This window comes from Bos indicus x Bos taurus, chromosome 2, assembly GCF_003369695.1.
Source record: "Bos indicus x Bos taurus breed Angus x Brahman F1 hybrid chromosome 2, Bos_hybrid_MaternalHap_v2.0, whole genome shotgun sequence".
In the NCBI taxonomy this organism is placed as follows: Eukaryota; Metazoa; Chordata; class Mammalia; order Artiodactyla; family Bovidae; genus Bos; species Bos indicus x Bos taurus.
Window position 1 is genome coordinate 100863636 of NC_040077.1, and position 20771 is coordinate 100884406.

Genomic DNA, 20771 nt, shown 5'->3' on the forward strand with positions numbered 1-20771 from the left:
ACCAACTGTACAACCAAGTGTTCTCTCTGAAAATGGCCCAAGAGCTTCATTAGCTTTTACTAAAATGGGAAAAGCTTTATATATAAAGTGGATTTTGAGCTGAGTATTGAAGAAAGTTCAGAAATGAATGTAGAGGAGTGTGGCTATAGGTTTATAGGCAGGTTATGAAGAAGCAAGTAGGAGAAAGAAACAGAAGTAGAGCAATAGCCAGGAATAACAATGGGAATGTTGACAGATGACCTCAAAACCCAATTTAGGCACCTAAGGGGTTTTCAGAAAAGAATTATGTGATCCCAGCAATGGAAGCCCGGCAGCAGCATTTAGATGAACATATCTGCAGAGAAAAGGGTACTGAATATGAATAGTGGAGCAATAAATGGTAGCTGAGACCAAAGATAATCAATATGCAGAAGAAAAATGCAACTAAAACAATCGGGAGTAACAAAATATAGTGCATAAAATAAACTCTGAATTCACTGGGGGATTTCCAGGGCCTGATATCTTTTGATTTTCGAGGAATAGGAAAAGACTGCTGCTAGAGGTCAAATCTGGCTTAGTCTTCGGTCAACTAAATGAAAAGTTCTTCCCCCCTTTTCCCACTCCTACCCTCTACCTGCGGAAATGGATTTTTTTCTGATTTTGCATAAAGTATAACATAAAACCTTATGTTTAATATAATCTTCTTTTGTCTAATTCAAAAGGAATTTCAATTTCTTATGATGATTTTAAGTTTATTATTAAATATTTTCACAGGGATGATTGGGGAAAGTATGAAAGAATAATGTTGAAAAATTACCGGGTGTCTTCAGTGCTGGTTGCTATGCCATGGACTTTCCATATGTTTCCCTATATATTCAATCATTATTATTTTCTATAGTTAGTCCAGTTCATCCTTTTCTATTTTAAATAAACTATTGCATATTTTATATAATATTGTTCATCAGCTTAATTATTTGACGGTAGGAATGATTTAGGGCAAAAACCAGTTCAAACAAACAGCCACATGAGAATGAAGATCTTAAGTAAAATTAAGGAACTGAGGATTTGGGGGACGAGTTTAAAATTAAGATATATAGTTAGATGCCTACTTTAAAAGAAGAATAAGAAGAAAAGGGTCCAGGAACAGAAGAGTCTCATTCTGTAGAACTAGAAAATTCTGTAGACATGCATGATTGGATTTTAGGAGAAATACTAGGAGAGAAGAGCTGATATTTTGATTCATTTGCTGTAATTTTGAGACATTACTGAAATAATTTTAATCTACTCATGTTTCCATGGGGGCTGATGAGCAAATTTTGTGGACGATCAGGAATCTTGAGCAATATTAGCACAGATGCAAGATAATCTTAAGCAAGACTTGTATTTCTGTACATAACTGGAAAAACTAGGCCTTTTATCTTAAGATATATTTACTGAGAGATTCATTAGTTATAAAGGAATTTTATCTTGAATCCACAAACATGTTTTGAGGAAATAAATGTTTAAGTCACTATGTGCATTCTGAAAGGAGCATCATGTTAAAACCCCTAAAGATATATTTTCTCTAAGAAGCTTCCAATTAAGATTGAAGACAGTTACTCCAGAAGAGAAATGCCAATGCATTCATTACTCTTTTCTTTTTGTAGTGTCTCTCTACGTACATGTCTGTGTGCTCAGTCGTGTCCGACTGTATGTGACCCCTTGGACTATAGCTCACCAGGATCCTCTGTCTATGGAATTTTCTAGGCAAGAATACTGGAGTGGGTTCCCATCTCCTACTCCAGGGGATCTATCTGACTCAGGAATCAAACCCACATCCCTTGCGTCTTCTGCATTGCCAAGTGGATTCTTTACCACTGCACCAACTGGGAAGCCCCTCTATGTACATAAGATTAGATAAAACAGTAATTCCAAGCCATATTAATGGAGTAAGAAATGTTTGCTGTCTTTCAAATAATTTAACCACTGTTGCTAAGCAGTGTCAGATGCTGCAGCTGAAAAAAAAAATGCTGAATATATATATAGTATATACATATATATATAAATTTATGCCGAATATTGCATTTTATTCTGTCTTAAGTAATACAGTAATTTGGAGTTTCTAAAATTGCTAAGTGTAATTACCAAAGAAAAGGAAAAATTAACCTACTCTAGCTATCTCATCTTCTGGGAGTGTATTACTATTTGCAGAGTAGGCTTTCTACACTGCCATCTTATATAACAGAATAAATAATACAGTAAAAGGGGTGTAAGCAGGAAATTCCTCTAAAGGAAGGCTGGAGAGGGATAGGTGTTAACCAAAGTTTCTACGGTGTGGATTAGAATCAATGGGAAAAAAGATACAAGGAACCTTTGTAGTAACATTACATGATATACGGTATTGAGAATTACAGGGCATATTTACAATAACTAATATAATTCAGCAAAAATAAAGACCTAAATTCAGGATACTCAAACCGCTAATGGCATATGAAATAGGAATAGGCTATCCATATAGAAAACTTCTGGAAAACTGGATCAAGTATTATAAATGCTTAGCAGTTGGATGGATAATCTGTTAAGTTTTTCTTTTTTTTAATGCATCCTACCAACTTTTCTTTTGATTATTATTTATGCATTTATTTTTGGCTGTGGTGGGTCTTTGTTGCTGTGCAGGCTTTTCTCTAGTTGCAGCAATTAGGGGCTACTCTCTATTAGAGGTGCGCAGGCTTCTCACTGTGGTGGCTTCTCTGTTGTGGAGCATGCGCTCTTGGGCGTAGCAGCGTGTGGGTTCAGTAGCTGCAGTGTGTGGGTTCAGTAGCTGCAGTGCGTGGGTTCAGTAGCTGCAGTGCGTGGGTTCAGTAGCTGCAGTTCCCGGGTTCAGTAGCTGCAGTTCCCGGGTTCAGTAGTTGAGGCACATGGGCTTAGTTGCTCCACAGCATGTGGAATCTTCCTGGACCAGAGATCAAAGCCATATCTCCTGCATTGGCAGGTGGATTCTATACCACTGAGCAACCAAGGAAGCCCCCTACTGCCTCTCCAATGATATTTACCACAGTGCTTTCATGTTTAAATGAGCTTAAATACACCAAATATAAGCATATAATTCATGATTCGGAAATTTAATAGATGCCCAAGAAACGTTTTTCTTCATATGCTTTCAAATCTGTTACCTTGTTTTATTTTAACAACATTCCTATGATATAGGCAAGTTTGGCCTTTAGAATTATTCACATTTTACTGTAGAAAATGAGCTTGCTACCTGACCGAGGAGAGTAATATGGAATTTCTATTCAGATAACTCTATTGCCCTGATGTTCTTTCCAATAAAGTTTGCTGCCTTTCAGGACTAGAAACATGACAGACTGAACAAAAAGTTGGAAACGACCCTGAAAAGAAGAAATTATTTTGCAAAGACAGAGATGTGACTTACCAGGTAAAGACTGTGCAGTTTTATAATCCTTCTTGTTGGTTGGGTCAACATTTGTAATCTAATCTCTCACTTACACTTTAGAGAAATAACATTTCCTCTTACAGTATTTTTATACATATTACATGCTTTCAAAGCTGTTCTTTACCACATATCTCAAAGAGAAACTTAAAAATATTTGAGTTGCTACGGAACATGATGTAAATTCCTCCTGACCCCCATTTCTCACTTTTTCCCTAAAAACACAATTTTAAAAAATCACTTCCAACATGTAGTTGTATAACATTTGACAAAATGAGGTGACTATACTTGTGGTTTTCTCCTATTTCTTTCTTAGAAATCTTGTGTTTGTATGCTATGACTTCTGTGTGGCTGTGTCAAGTGAATATATATACCATCTTTTCTTTAAAAGTGATGGTCTTTATTCTGCTTAAGACAGATACTGCTGTAAACTAGTTCTTTTCCATAAAGCTAGAGTTCATTTTAGCTTTTATTTTTCTAGAGAAAAAAATACTTGTTTATTAAACAAACTTTAATCAAAAAATTGGTGAGAAAGTGTTACGTCCTACCAATTTCTAAGAGATTTATTGTATTTTTGATACAGTTGTGTCAGCTCTGGTAGTGAGAGTTACACTAAAAAGTTCAATTGGCAATGCTTGTTTCTGTTTCAAAAATGTCAATTCAAACAAACAAACAAACAAAAAATGTCAATTCATTGTTTGAAATTCTAAAGATTATTGGCAAAACTAATACAATTATGTAAAGTTTAAAAATAAAATAAAATTAAAAAAAAATAAAGATTATTGCTTCTTACATTGCTTAAAAAAACACAAGAAGTTATTGACTTACTGAATTTTTCTAAAATTTAAAGCAATCCTGCTGCTGTTGCTAAGTCGCTTCAGTCATGTCTGACTCTGTGCGACCCCATAGATGGAAGCCAATCAGGCTCCGCCGTCCTTGGGATTCTCCAGGCAAGAACACTGGAGTGGGTTGCCATTTCCTTCTCCAATGCAGGAAAGTGAAAAGTGAAAGTGAAGTCGCTCAGTCATGTCCAACTCTCAGTGATCCGGTGGATTGCAGCCTAGGCTCCTCCGTCCATGGGATTCTCCAGGCAGGAGTACTGGAGTGGGTTGCCATTGCCTTCTCCTTAAAGCAGTCCAGACAAGTTAAAACTAAGCTAAACAGAAATGGCACCCCACTCCAGTACTCTTGCCTGGAAAATCCCATGGACGGAGGAGCCTGCTAGGCTGCAGTCCATGGGGTCGCTAGGAGTCGGACACGACTGAGGGACTTCACTTTGACTTTTCACTTTCATGCATTGGAGTAGGAAATGGCAACCCACTGCAGTGTTCTTGCCTGGAGAATCCCATGGACAGAGGAGCCTGGTGGGCTGCTGTCCATGGGGTTGCACAGAGTCAGACACGACTAAAGCGACTTAGCAGCAGCAGCAGCAAACAGAAAAGAGTAAACTTTATAGTTGAGGTTCTAACTCTTCTTTCAAAATTGCTTCACATAGCAAGACTTTAAGTACAGTTGGCCCTCCATATCCTTGGGTTCTGCATCCACAGATTCAACCAATCACAGATCAAAAATATTTGGAAAAAAGCTCTAGATAGTACCAGTAAGCAAAACTTGAATCTGCTGTGTTCCAGCAACTATTTTATAAATCGTTTTCATTGTATTTACAACTACCTACGTAGTATTTACATTGCATTAGGTATTATAACATATACAGGAGGATGTGCAGTATGTTATATGCAAATACTATGCCATTTTATAGAAGGGACTTGAGCATCCTTGGCTTTTGGTATTTGAGAGCGCTCCTAGAGTTAATCCTCTATGGCTAGTGAGGAGCAACTGCACTGTAAAGATAAGGTGGTATTTCTGTCACACTTCCAACATCGTCTGTTACAATTCTGGACAAACAATAGATACTTTACAATTGTTTAAAACAAATGCTTGTATCAGATGTCTCTTCCTTGTTCTCTTACTGATTTAGTTTGGTCAAAGCACACTGATAGGAAGTTGTTTCAGTGTTTGTCAATTAGAGCATTTAAAGATTTAAACATTGAGTTTAATATGGAAGGAGGATGCTAGAACTGGCCAATAGGAATAAGTGATTAACTCTGAAATAATGAAAGGGTACAGCAGTAGCCATAACAGTCAGTTTTATGCTTGCAAGGAAATGATGAGTGGGAAATTTGTGACACCTGACTAAAAATCAATGCTCATGGAAGGTGATATAATAGCTTTAAGCTGGAAAAAAATAAGTACAGGGGAAATCAAAGCTGACACGGTGAAACTGCACAGAAAGAAGTGGGTAGAATAATGACAATGTCAGGCAACTAACATAGCTAATGAGGCATAACGTGATGGCACTAAAGATCTCATGTCTTCTAAAACAACTAGTTAATTTAGCTGACTAATTTCCTTACCTCTCCTACTATATCTCTTAAGAACACCCTGGTGGTCCCCTTATATGATACTTTGTATCATTTCTCAGAATTCTCCAAAGAATCATATTAGGATATACTTGGAAAGAGGAAGTAAAGGCTAAAAATCAGGTCCTTAACTTATTTATTAAGGTGATGATCATCTAACTCCAAAACAAATCTAAAGTTGTTTTCTGTATGAGACAACATGGAGGAAAGAGAAATGAAAGTAAAACATACACCTCTATCTTTTCTGGCTCCCAGAGGAAAAAAATATTAAAATGAAATATTTGTACTGTGTTAAGAGAAGAAAATGGGGCTTCCCCGGTGGCTCAACGGTAAAGAATCTGCCTGCAACGCAGGAGATGTGGGCAGGAGACACGGGTTCGATACCTGGTCAGGAAGTTCCCCTGAAAAAGGAAATGGTAACCCACTCCAGTATTCTTGCCTGGAAAAATCCCATTTCATGGGGTCACAAAAGAGTTGGACACAACTGGGTGACTAAGCAACAGCAAAAGAGAAGAAAGCTTAATACCAGGTTAAAAAGTCTATACGTATGCTACATTTTCTTTATGTTAAATTATTTCCAATCTCCTGATTGGGTTGTAAGGAGATCAGACAATATCTTCCTTTGCGTTCTTCTTAGAAATAGTAAGAAAGGGTTGTCGAAGTGGCTAAAGGAGAGCTCTAATTAAAAGGGATTCAAAGACATTTGGATGCAGCCAAGCAAACTCCTTAAAATTGCAGGAGAGCTATTGTTTTCAAGGTAGCAGTCACTCCCTTTCTCTGAAAACTGCTTTAACTTGGCTGGGATAGGCTTCCCTGCTGGTGAGTTAAAGGGTCCCAAACAACACAAGATGTTTTATCTTGGTTAAGCTGATCATTTGTCCTACTTTAGCAAGTGATGCAAATTTCCCTGCAAAGCTCTTTGCTCATTAGCTCATAATTAGGGTAATAAATCTGGAATCACCAAACACATCCATGAAAACATCACAGTACTGTAAAAATGGAAGTGGGCTCTTTCTATTCTGTAGGAAGCAGTAGAGAATTTGCTGAAATCTATTCAATTTCTGAATGCAAAGCTACATGTAATTGACATAAATTTAACCCCTAGGAAGAAGAGGATTGGAGAAGGAAATGGCAACCCACTCCAGTATTCTTGCCTGGAGAATCCCAGGGACAGAGGAGCCTGGTGGGCTGCTGTCTATTGGGTCGCACAGAGTCAGACACGACTAACGTAACTTAGTAGCAGCAGCAGCAGGAAGAAGAGGAAAAAACAATCTGGATGGCATGAAATCACTTTAATAGTCTACGTGAAAACTGAAAGCTTTAAATGCATTTCTTAAAAAAATATTTTAGAATTATAAGCATTCATTATGTATGAATTATTTTAAAGTGGGTCTTTCACACACATTTTCACACACAAAGACTTTTGCAAGTAAGCACTACTATGCTGCTAGGGGAAACTGGTGGCCTGAAGGTACCAAGCAATTAGTCACAATTCACATAGTAAGTCAAAATATTGAGTCAAGAAAAAAGCCCAGTAGAGGACTCAGCAAAGCACAAGGCCCACACTCCACCCTTAGTATACAGAATTCTGGGGTGGATGGATATCTTGAACTACTCTTGAGACAATGGAGAGTTGCAAAGTCATGAGAAATCAAGCAGTTCTGCTTTCATTTACTTTTAACAACAACAGCAACAAAAAAATGCTAATTCTAGGCCAGCTACTTGTATACTTATAATACGTCTTTCATTCTGCACTGCTTGCAAATTATTTGCAACAGTATGTTTGCAACTTGTTTACAAATATGACCCCTCCTCCCTCAAAACTCCTATTAACTGATACCAGTCCAGATCATGCCCATACATGCTAAGGATCTTCTGTTTATTTCTGAGCTCCACCCAACTTGTTCATTTTCCTCATCACTCAAGATTTAGAGAAAGTTGATTCATGTCAGTACTGTAACACGTAGATTGACTAAAACTAACTTCAAGATTAGGGCAGATACGTCTTCTCTATAAAAGTACCTGGAATTGCCCTATAAAAGTACCTAGAATCGCCCTTTTATTCCCTGTGTTTGTCCTAATCCCTGTGGCACTTAAACCACAAAGAAACTGAGTAGTTTATTTATGTTACTACTGAGGATATGTTTCTTCTTGCTCAAAAAAGTGGTTATGTTGAGACCCTAAATGATTCCAGTCTCAGCAGAGAAGTCAGGATGAACTGCTTAGTGGTCTATTTACTCCTTCAAAGGTGAAATTTTTCTTCCATTATTCATTGGGATCTCTTTTTGAAACTAAAATGCAGACTTTTGGCTAAGATGAAACTATTAGAAATACATGTCCTCTGAAAAGAAAAGATATAATAACAACCCCCCAAAAGCCACATAAAGTGAATGTGACATCTATTTATATTTTATCCTTAGAAGGTAACTTTCTAAAGGTGTGACCACAGTGGAACCTTAGTGTATGCTAATAGGTAAACAGGAATATATTCATCATATAACATCAGCTAAAAGACCAAATGTGCATGGTAGGCTCAAATAAAATATATTTTATTTTGTATTTAACTCCTTAAAGGTCTTTAGTAGTCTGACTGCAGCTGAAAATATTTAGAATGATGTACATAGGTATGAGAACTAAATCTAGTCATTGTGAATAAATCGTATCTACTTAAATTCTCCTCCAGCTTTTACCTTAAAAAATCAATTTAAATATTTCTTTGCTCACTTCCCCATTCTTTAATTTATTAAAGACCTACATATCCATTATCCTATCCCTATATGGGGTATTTAGCACTAATTTAACATTTCACCAATATATTCTAACTTTGCTCCTTCGCCTTTTGGTAAAATCAAAAATTACTATAAAATTGCTAAGAGGTTCATGTACTGCCTAGAAGTCTCTCAGAAAACTCTATTTAATAACTATCAGTTTTTCAAACTAGTAGAAGTACCCTGACATTTTCTGAAAAGCAATTGCAAGCAGTATTTCTTCTGGCAGATCCATAGGCACCATCCTGTGTAAAGGGCTTCAGTCCAGATTGGTCGTTACCTAAACTAGAGCATGGGACACAAAAGATATTTTCCAGAGCTACAGATATTTTCCAGAAAATGGAAGAGGAGAATCACCTTTAGATGCATTTAAATACTGAAGACTGAGTCAAAGAAGAGAAACAGAAATATAAAGGTGAAAGAAATGGTTTAGAAGTGGCACCCTGATGGCTTAAAAGGTAACGAATCTGCCTGCAATGCAGGAGACCCAGGTTCAATCCGTGGCTTGAGGAAGGTCCCCTGGAGAAGGGAATGGTTACCCACTCCAATATTTTTTCCTGGAGAAGTCCATGGACAGAGGAACCTGGTGGGTCACAGAGAGTCATACATGACTCTCTGAATGAGTAACAATAGATTGTTAGGGGGAAAGAAAAAGAAAACAGGAAGAAAGAAAAATAAAGCAAATAATAGAAGATATCAGATACTCTGAAGCTTCTAACTTTAGCACTCCATCAGCATTCCATTTTACTCACTCCAGGAGAAACAACCCTGCTTCTTGGTCCATCTCTCTCACCTCTCAGGAGAGCATCCCTGAATTCCAAGGTCACATTCTGACCATACTCCTCTCTCATCCCTGTGTGTCATCAGCGCTGCATTTCAACAAAATGAGGGGCTAGATCCTCTTATTCCCAAACACTCACCCCCATCTCAAGATTTCTTCCCTATGTTTCCTATGATTTATTGTGTATTGTAAAGGAAGTACTTAGTAGGTCTTCTTTTTCCACTAGAATTAGGTGTTTTACATTCACTGCAGTGTAACCTAGACAGTGAATTAAAAAATAATTCCTTGGGTTCTTGAAGATTCAATCAATGACTCCTTTGGCTGCCTCTTTATTTGGTGTTTTTTTTTAATTGGAGAATAATTGCTTTACAATGCTGTGTCAGTTTCTGCTGTACAGCAAAGTGAGTCAGCTATGTGCATGCTCAGTTGTTCAGTTATGTCCAGCTCTTTGCAACCCCATGGATTGTAGCTTGTCAGGCTCCTCCGTCCATGAAATTCTCCCAGCAAGAATACTGGAATGGACTGCCATTTCCTCCTCTAGGGGATCTTCCCAACCAGGGACTGAACCCACATCTCCTTTGTCTCCTTCAACTGGCAGGCAGATTCTTTACTACTGAGCCACCTGGGAAGCCCCGAATCAGTTATATGCATACATATATCCCCTCCCTCTTGAAACTTCCTTCCATGCCTGACCCCCATTTCACCCATCTAGGTCATCACAAACCATTCAGTGAACTCCCTGTGTTATACAGCACCTTCCCATTAGCTATTTATTTTACACATGATAGTGTGTGTGCGTGTGTGTGTGTGTGTGTGTGTGTTTATCAATGCTACTGTCTCAATTTGTCCCATATTCTTCTTCCCCTACTGCTTCCGCAAGTCTGTTCTCTACATCTGCATCTCTTTTCCTGCCTGGGAACTAGGTTCATCTGTACCATGTCTCTTTATTATTGAGACAGAACACACTAAATGCGTGGAATCTTTTGTTTTATTAAACTAAAATAATTAAGTACACAAAACTTGTAGATCTCAACCCAATTCTGTCTTTTTTCCCTTGGGGAATCTCCACTAGAAAACTCTCTGCCCCCTCCTATCTCAGGTACACTTCTCTCTGAGTTGAACTATCAGTGAGTTCTTTCTTCAGGGGGATTGGCATTTTAACCCTTGCATCCTATTTTGGAATGGAAAACTTTGCCTCAAAGACATTTCAGTTATTCTACCATGTCTGTACTTAAGAGACAGGCTCTGAAAGTTAACTTCCCTCATTAATTTTAAGGTGGTGGTGGTGGGTGACTTTTCTCACACCCCCTGTTGTCTTCTGTACTGCAGGCCATGCAAGAAGCTGCTCCAGTGGCAGCTGCTGCACGCCATTTCCAGGAGGCAGAGATAATCATGGAACTCGGAGCTCGGCTGAAATTATTCTAGTCAAAACCAAGACATGGTGAACAAAGCAGAGCTTTATTCTGCTTCAAAGCTAGGCCTCCCCTCTCTTCTTTCTTCTTTCCTTGTCACGGTGCCCCTTATCCCCCCGATGCTGAGGTGGCTGGACTATGTGGAATGTTCATGTCCTACAAGGCTGGTGCACACAGGATATAAGCTGGTGCAAGGGGAGAGAAGTGTGTTTCATTTAGACCAATTCAGGAAAAACCGTTTACAGTCCATGTAAAAAAATTCAATATTAGAATAGCCTTACTCGGTCTTTTGTGAGGGTGCTGCTGCTGCTACTGCTAAGTCGCTTCAGTCGTGTCCGACTCTTAGCGACCCCATGGACTGCAGCCTACCAGGCTCCTCCGTCCATGGGATTTTCCAGGCAAGAGTACTGGAGTGGGGTGTCATTGCCTTCTCCATTTGTGAGGGTAGATAGACTTAAACTGAGATTAACCATTAAATATCAGTGGAACCCAAATTGGAGCCACTTCTTATTCACTGACATGTTGAAGACTGTCATAATACAGGACAATTTTCTAAACGGAATCCTAAGTATAGGTCCTCTATCAGTTGGAAAAGTCAGGAAGATAAAAACTTTAAGCTGGAAGATGCTCATCATGGACCTGGTATGTAATTCTCTTTAGGTCATTCAAAAAAACAGAATAATTCTTTTCAAATTTTCTATGAGGGAAGAAATAATTTCTTTGCAAGTGAGAAACAGAAAGCTTCAAACTTGAGTTTTGTGAAAAGAGCAGGGACTGAGGATGTGAACCAAATACTTAACTTTTAACATGAGGGCAAATGTCACAATTATCTAATTCAGCCTCCTAGATTTTACAGACAAGGAACCAGATCAGTTACATAACTTTTCAAGGCATTTACAGGGAGTCACTCACTTCAGTTTGATGACTGGTTCCCTCATTTTTCAATTGTGGGACATTAAGTCTATAACTTTACCATAGTTTTCTGTCTACAGAATTGGGATGATTTTATAGTATTACCTCATAAGGCTATTGCAAGTAACAAATTGTTCATCTCATATGTATAATCATATATATAGTGCACCCAAATCAGTATATGTAACCAGTCTGCACTCAATTATAGACTTCTTTCCATAATTCTCCTTTGACATGAGGGATTGTAATTTTACTCATGATTTACAGAATAATTTTCAGAATATAGAGAGATCTTCCATTTATACATCTGGAAGAAATAGCATCCCTATGAATGTCAGAATTAAAATATATTCAATTTTAGTTCTCGTCTGAAATTTAAGTGGATCTTTAACAAGAACTTTTGCCAGACTCGAAAACAGGTAGTAATTCAACACGCCAGACAAGCATTTCAAGTCTGACTGAGCCTTGAAGAATGGGAAAAAAGGAAGTGGAGGAGACTCCCCCATTGAGCGATAACACATCCCCACCCTGCTCATAACTCAGACAGCTCTGTGCTTTGAAGACCAGAGGGATAAAAAGAAATGATAAGAAAATTAAGACTTTCTTGCAACTCTGCCTTTCTTAGAATTTCTCTTTCCATGAAAGTCTTCCTTTCTCTTTTCAGTTCTTAGCCTATCATTCAAGTTCATGAAAATTTCCCAAGATACTCAGCCCACAGTCACCTCTTAGTCTCATAAACTTCTGGCCCTTATCACCAAAGCCATTAATTTGGATATTAATCCAAAGCCACCCTCTGATAACTCCTCTGCTGCTTAAATAATTTGCTATTACTTTCCCTGTGTTTAATATTTTGTTTCCCAACTAGTAACTCAAAGTCCCTGGAAGATATCTTCTTTTTTTTTTTAATTGGTTGACCAAAGAAAGAAAAGGCAACGCAGAAAAAGAAAGTAAACACTGTAATTCAGAAGAGTTCGCCAGAACAGCTCAAACACCAGCTTTGCTCCACAAGCCCCACCCCAAAACTAAGCAGGACTGAAACGGCCAAAGCAAAGTACTAACAAAGCTCAGTAAATATTTAGCTTGAGTACAGCAATAGACGGCTAACTAAACTTTTTGTCTCCAATCTCTCCTGTCCAATCCATTCTTCACACGACTGCTGGAGCTATCTTACCTATGCTGTTGAGGCATTCAATAATCAGTTGCTTAACTGAATTTATTAAGCATATATTTTTTTGCTAGGAAAAAATTATGTTGGTGATTTAACAACTGTATCAATGTTGTGCTGCCAGTGAAAAGACAGAACTTTGGCAATTTAAAGTATAAGAATGTCAACTTAAGAAACAAGGTCTGGTATAAGGTATCTGGGTCCTTTCTAAATTCATCAGGACAACTGCAAACTACAGCATGTTTCTGTTCACTGCTCTCTTAGCAACTCTGGAAAATACGAACTCTTTTTCTGCATCACACTATACAAAACATATAGTTTGACCGTTAGTGATCTTACTGGAATAATACTGATGTTAGAAACTGTAATTCAGGAAATATTACACCCAAAATAGGTTCATTCATTCAATCGACAGGTAGATATTCAGTACCTTCTACATTACACATAACAAGACTGATAAAATTACAACAGATAAAGCAAATACTAGGATGTTGTATCTTGTTAACTACAAAAAATTTTGTATCTTGTTAACTACAACAATATTTTGTTGTTAACTACAACAAAATAAATGCATAGAGGTAAGATCATACCTTTTGAATCAGTAGAGCTTAAGCAGGAAACGGATGGCACATTCAAATGAAGGAAGTTTGAGAAGAGTATAACGTGAGCTTTTGTGAGCTGGGTAGGAGGAAACTCCAGGGCCAGTATCTCTGTGAGGCATTTGTGAAGAGAAGGGCTCTTCATGACCCTTGTCCTGAAGGCACAGTGGGGAAGGGTGCTCGTTATTAGAACTGAAGACAGAAAGCGTGCTGGTGAGGAGGTAGGTGGGCAGAGCTGGAACCTTTGACGTGGGGCAGGGACCTGCAATACACATGTCCCTCTCATTCTGGGTGCTGTCTCCTATGCCTGTCTGGAGGTCAGACAGTGAGGAGTCTCGATGGTGGGATCCACACAGTTCAGACACCCCAGCTGCAGAGAAACTGCAAAGAACAGAGCATAGATCCAGAGATGATGCTGTTCAGCATCCTTTTAAAAACTTCATCACAACTAGGGATGCAGTCAGTACGGGTTGGTTGAACAGTACAAATCATTAATGAATGATTGACTTAAAGTAGTGCATTTTTAAAACAGCACATTCTACTGAGATTCCTAAGTCAAGGTGTCAGAGCAGCTATCAACACTGATACTTTTTATAGAAAATGGAAAATTAAAGAAGCAAGAAGAAAACTGTATGTCCATGTATGTTCATTGCTTACCATTTATGCCTAATTACCATGTAGCACAATAATGTGCATTAAACATATGTAATATTCACTTTACAGTAGTCACTTTGCAATGTTAATTTTACCCAATTAGCTCAGTCTAATTGGGTAAAGTTTTGTAGGTTTTGACTCATACAGGATGGTCTCTCTTTTAACTCAAAGTAAGTAATTTGCTTCAGTGATACTCTGTTCAATCATATGGTCTCCAGGACCCAAGAAATGAAAAAAAAAAAAAATGTAGTAGATCCTTTCAAAGTAATATTACTTACTTTAGTTGTGCTCAGAGCCAAATCAAAGTCCAGGATTGGGTTATCAACTCATTCCAGTCATGATATTAAGTAGGGAAAAGGTCATGCCAGACCCTTTATAACTCTTAAGTCATGGAACTCAGAATGCAGTCAACTGCCACCAGAAGGATCAAATGGGCAAGGGGTGTGCTATCTTTAGCAAATGCATTCTGGTCTCTAAGACCACACTCCATTTTTTGCACTTGAACTAGTTCTTAACTGTAGTGTAAACCTGGAGACAAAGGTGATTATGATGTATTAGTACTACATGTTTGCATTTCCAGTAATGATTCAGACATCTTATTGCTGAGGTTTTGCATTCATTGCAAAGATATTTCATAAATTTTTTTCCTTGATAAAGGGAGAATAGATTTAGTTTACAGATTCTAGATCCTTTAAATTGCCAGATAGAATGCGTGCAATATACTATAGGTTGTTCTAAAAAGGTTCAGTTTAATTGTATCAAAAGCCATAATTCAGCAGTGGGCCTAATACTATAATTAAAGGAGGTTCAAGGTACTATGTGGTATGCATTTAAAGGATTAATCTACTTTAAAGAGATGTTCCTTTGATCCCAGTGAAGAGTTGAGTTGCTATGCCTCACATCTGGATAAGGATCTATACTCAGAAACGTCAAAGTGTGAACATGTGCTGGGGCATGGGCCATATTTCACAGCCTTACAAAATACAAGAATGTCGGGGATTCCACTCCTCCTTGGGGATTCATCTTCTAGGATCACAGGACCCCTTACAGTTACTGTCTCCTCACTGCAGGCCTTCACTTGTGATGAGAGGGGAGGATGGTTATATTAAGACCCACTATGAAGCCAGTGAGAAAGCAACATGGCAATGTGGAGAAAGGCCAATTGTCTGCATTTTCACGTCATCCCCGCCTGCTGATGTGTTATCTGACCTTTAGACAGTTTGCCACTGTTGTAGAGAAGACTGCTAAATTAACCACTTAAATATCAACAGGCATTCATTGACTATCTGTGGTAAACAAATGATGGAATTATGACAGCTTAGGGTATTTTCTTATGGGTTAAAAACACTTCCTATATAATAATATAGGAAGTATAACTACCCTATATTGCTTGTCTATTTTCTACTACATATTTAATCAGGATTTTAATTCATTGATCAATCTTGTGAGGTATACCATATACCATTACATAGCTGGGTCTTCCGTGGTGGATCAGATGGTAAAGAAGTGAAGTGAAGTGAAGTGAAGTGAATTTGCTCAGTGGTGTCCGACTCTTTGTGACTCCATGGATTGTAGCCTACTACGCTCCTCTGTCCATGGGATTTTCCAGGCAAGAGTACTGGAGTGGGTTGCCATTTCCTTCTCCAGAGGATCTTCCTGACCCAGGGATCGAACCCAGGTCTCACGCACTCTAGGCAGACACTTTACTGTCTGAGCCACCAGGGAAGACTCCACCCACCTACAATGCAGGAGACCTAAGTTTGATCCCTGGGTTGGGAAGATCCCCTGGAGGAGGGCATGGCAACTCACTTCAGCATACTTGCCTGGAGAATCCCCATGGACAAAGGAGCCTGGTGGGCTGCAGTCTGTGGGGTCACAAAGAGTCGGACATGACTGACTAACTAAGCATGCATGCTTGTTTCATGGCTGAATGAAAACAGACATGAACCCATGGTCGCATAGCACACATAGGAGGAGGAGCCTGGGTTTGAGACCAAGTCTGCCCAGTTCTAAAACTCACATGCTTCCCACTATTCTGTAAGCCTTAGCAACACATTTCAGCTTTTCAGTTAATGGTTGTTTTCTTTTTTCTCCATGGAAATTTCCCAATTACCGCATACACATAAACCCACAGCTTATCCCTGACTCTCCTCCTGCTCTCTGTTCCTCTAAAACATCTGACTCAGAGTAATCTTCCTGAAGCAGCAAGATACTGAGGCTAATGAAGCAGAAGTTACTATTATGTCACTTGGGACAACGACCTATGGGCTGTGGTCAGTAGATTACAGCCTGGAAAGGTCACAGTTTGGGGGGGTCAGAGGTGATGATTCATATGATATCTTCTTTTATCATGATTGGTTTTAAGAAATGTCAGAAATGTCCAGTCATCCAAGTTTTCTAAGAAATCTGCTGGCAAAATAATAGTTTTTTTTTTTTCCCCCCAAAGTTTAAAAAAAATCCACTTAAGGTGTTCTGTAACCCATTGTTTAGGGAGGACTGTCAGGAGTTAACAATTATAAATTTCTCCTTCCCAAGACTCACTCTGGCACCTGTGGCTTAGATCCCATCCCTTCCAAATTCCTCAAGAAACCTGTTACCACATGTTTTGCCTTCATCTCTAGAATCTTTAGTTTCTGCTTCATTCCACTTTTATTTTCTTCTGCCTTCACATTTCACCAAAAGTTTGCTCTGCTGTCCCCTCTAGCTACCATCTTCTTTCTCTCATTTTCATTGTTGAGCTTTTTAAACAAGTGGTCTCAGGATGCTGCCATCATCCTTGCCTCAAGTAAGCCTCCCTTCAGCCTCTGACATTCTGGCTCCCAACCCACCACCCTTTCCTGAATATGTAGTAGATTTTTTCTTTGCCAAATACATTGGACAGTCTTTACTCTTATCTCTGTGTCATGTTAATTTTAACTGCTCAATCCTCCTTGAAACACTGGCTTCATTCTTGGTTTCCTTTTGTCTCTTCCTACAAATTTCAGTAGCTTTTTTCCCTTCTATTTTCCCTTTGTGTTTTAAAAAAATTTTTCTATTTTAGAGTTTCTATGTAGTACTGCTTAATCTTTTTTTTTTTTTTTACTAATCTTTAGCAGCTTTATTGAGATATAATGGATATACAGTAAACAGAACTTATTGAAAATATACAATTTGATGTTTCAATATATTTATACACCAATGAAACCATCACCACAATCAAGATAACGAATGTATCCATCAGCCCCACAAAGTTTCTTCATGGCCCCCTGTAATCCTCTCTCCTCTCCTCTGTCCCCCACTTCTTCCCTAAGCAACCAATTATCTAGTTTCTGTCACTATAGATTAGTTTTCACTTTCTAGAAGTTTAATAAATGCTATGATTCAGTATTCACTTTTTTTTTGACCTGACTTTTTTCACTCAGTATAATGATTTTGAATTACTATTGCATATATCAATAATTCATTCTATTATATCGTTGACTTTGAGTTCATTGTATACATAGTATACTAGGATTGGTCCACTCATGCCAATTCTAACTACTCTTTCATAAACATGTGGATTACTTCCAGTTTTTTGGTTATTACATAGAAAACTTCTGTGAAAAGGTATGTTCAGGTTTTCCTATGAACTATATGCTTTCAGTTCTTTTGAGTAAAAATCTTGGAAATGCATAAATCATGGGCAGTACATTTACCTTTTAAGAAGCTGGTACACAAATCTCCAAAGTGCTCTACAGTTTACATTCCCACCAGCAGTATGAGAGTTTAATTTCCTTCAAATCCTACCTAGTATTTAGTATGACCAATATTTTTATTTTAGCTGTTCTAATAGACGTATAGTTATATCTCATTGTGGTTTTAATTTGTATTTCTCTAATGACGTTGAACATCCTTTCATATGTTTATCATCTGTATATCTTCTTTGGTGAAATGTCTTTTCCAACTTTTTGCCTTTTTTTTTGTTTGTTTTCTTATGTTGAGTTTGAGAATTCTTTATTTATTCGGGCTACAAGTCCTTTATCAGATATATGACTTTCAAATATCTTTCTCTCCCAGTCTTCTTATCAGAGTCTTTCAAAAAAGTGTTAAACTTTGATGAAATCCAATTTATCATTTTCTGTTCTGATGGATCATGCTTTTGGTATCATATCTAAGAAATCTTTGCCTAACCTAAGATCACAGAAGTTTCATGTTGTGCTTTAGAAATTTTAAGTTCTACATTTAGATCTGTGATTCATTTTTTAGTTTTTATATATGATGTAAGGTATGAATCAATGCTCATTTAATGGCATGTGGATATCCAATTGTTCTAGCATCATAGTCAGAAAGGCTATCCTTTCACATTTAATTGCTCTTGAAAATATGTCAGAAACCAGTTGTCCACATGTGTATGGATTTTCTATTTAATTTCAACAATAACAAATAATTGCTTTATTTGTTATAGCAATTACATCACAATGTCTTCATTGCTATAGCTTTATAATAAAATTTTAATTTCTTCACCTTCTTTTTCAAGTTCCCCAAGTGTGGCTGTTCCTGTTGGAACTATTGTTGACTTGAACTTGAGCTTTCTCTCTAAACATGACTGGCCTTAATTAATTCTGGAAACTCTCTCCCAATTCCCATAGACACTTTCTTTTTTTTTTTGCTAAAGAAATTTTAAAAAAAAAGCAGAACCACTAACCCCAGTTTCTCTTTTTCCAAGCCTATACTTCTGCCACTGTACAGATGACTATAACTGTACTTGGAAATCTCAAGTCTTCAACTTTTCTGAAATTCTCAACTGACCTTCCCGATTCGTTCTCCCTCCTATTCCATGGGGTCGCAAAGAGTTGGACATGACTGAACACACACACACACACACACACACTCCACTATGTCAACACTGCCAACATTCTCCTGTCTGTCCCTCAGACCTGAAACTTCATCTGTGACTTAGCTCTGTCCTACTTCCCCTAATCCAATAAATCACCATACCCTGGCCATTTTTTTTTTCATTCAAAATAATTTTCATATATGGCTTCTTCTGTCTTCTCATTGTTAATTCACATTTTCACTTTTCTCATGCCCAAATGATTGAAAACCTAACAGACCATCCCATTTTCAGGCTCTCCCTGCCCCAAGCCATTTTCTCAGATTTATCTTTCAAAAGCAAATTTGTTCTCAAGGCAAACCCCCACCCAGAAGTTTTCCTTTCTAGCTGTGTTTTCCTCTAACTCTCTTGACTTGTTCCAGTCTAGCTGGTTTTTTTTTACTTTCATTTACACACGAAACTAGCTAGTTTTTAAAAAAGTGTTTTCCAAGTAGAGCGGAATTTTCAGTAACATTTACTTAAAGACGTTGTAGCAAGGCTGTGAAATCCAGACACCATCACAGAATTCGGTTCTCTGTCTTTTTACTCTTTAGACTATACCTTTAGAGTTTTCTATGAACTGAAAGGCATCCAATCATTTGACATTGAAAGATTTTATTTAAACTTGTCCCTTTCCATCTATTCACACAAGAGCCTGCTGCTGCTACTGCTGCTAAGTCACTTTAGTTGTGTCCGACTCTGTGCGACCCCATAGACGGCAGCCCACCAAGGCTCCCCAGTCCCTGGGATTCTCCAGGCAATAATACTGGAGTGGGTTGCCATTTCCTTCTCCAATGCAGGAAAGTGAAAAGTGAAAGTGAAGTTGCTCAGTAAGTGTCTGACTCTTAGTGACCCCATGGACTACTATATGTTAAAAGAACAACGAAAATAAAAAAAATCTAGAGCAAGTTCTCTCATGTCTCTAAGAAACAAAGTAGACCAATTAGACTGGTCATCTACAGTGAAGAGGACAGATGTCTGTGACTATAGCAACTAAAGGAGAATTTTCAGAAGTGACAGGTTACTAAATACCTGCTTTCTTCAATTAAAAGTTCAACAAATTTAGTTACATTCAATTGAGGTAAATGCCCAATTACTCTTTAGACTTCCTGACCTTAATTGAAAGTCATGGGCAAGTACGTTTGTCAAAATAGAAACAAACTATAAAAGTTTACTTCCTTGTGATATTTTGCAGAAGATATAAGAAATAAGAAATAAAACATTTTCTAATAAGTATATTTCTTCAGGGAAAAGTAATATTTGAAGACCAATTATTCTGAGAATAAAAAAAAAAATTAGAAACATCTATAGATACATAGGCATGTGAACTAGGAAACATACCTTCTCCTGGTTTTCAAGAATGGTGATATCCTAAACATGGAATTATTCAGATTGTGAAAATACCATGATATTGTAAGGGACAATACAATACCATTTAAGGCAGGTATTTATCTTTTTCCCATTAGCACTTAAAAAAAATACCTTATAGTAAGCACATATATATGTACTTAAAAATTGAGCTCTATAATACTATTTTCCAAAAATTAACAACACTGACACAGTTAAACAACTGGCTTCAAAGGGTCAATTTGATGTGAATTTGCAGGAAGAAAATAAATGAAGCTATACAATTCCAAGTTCAAGTTAACAAAATAAGTTAACAAAATAAAATGGAAGACCTGTATTAGAGCAGGGCACCTGTGAGATAATTTTCAACTATGTAACACATATATATTTATAAATGTTGCTAAACAGTCACCATTAAGAAAAAATAATAAACTGAGTACACTGTAGTAGTAGAAAGATATTTTCCCCCAAGG

The 20771-nt window shown here is 37.7% G+C and overlaps 1 long non-coding RNA gene across 1 annotated transcript in view; it reads right to left on the reverse strand.

Annotated features, from left to right (window-relative positions):
- Positions 1-13993, reverse strand: part of LOC113881062 — a 28110-nt gene extending 14117 nt beyond the window's left edge. The window contains exon 1 of the long non-coding RNA XR_003507921.1: positions 13458-13993. This is a non-coding gene — a long non-coding RNA (uncharacterized LOC113881062). The remainder of the gene's footprint in view (positions 1-13457) is intronic.
- Between the last annotated feature and the right edge of the window lie 6778 nt (positions 13994-20771).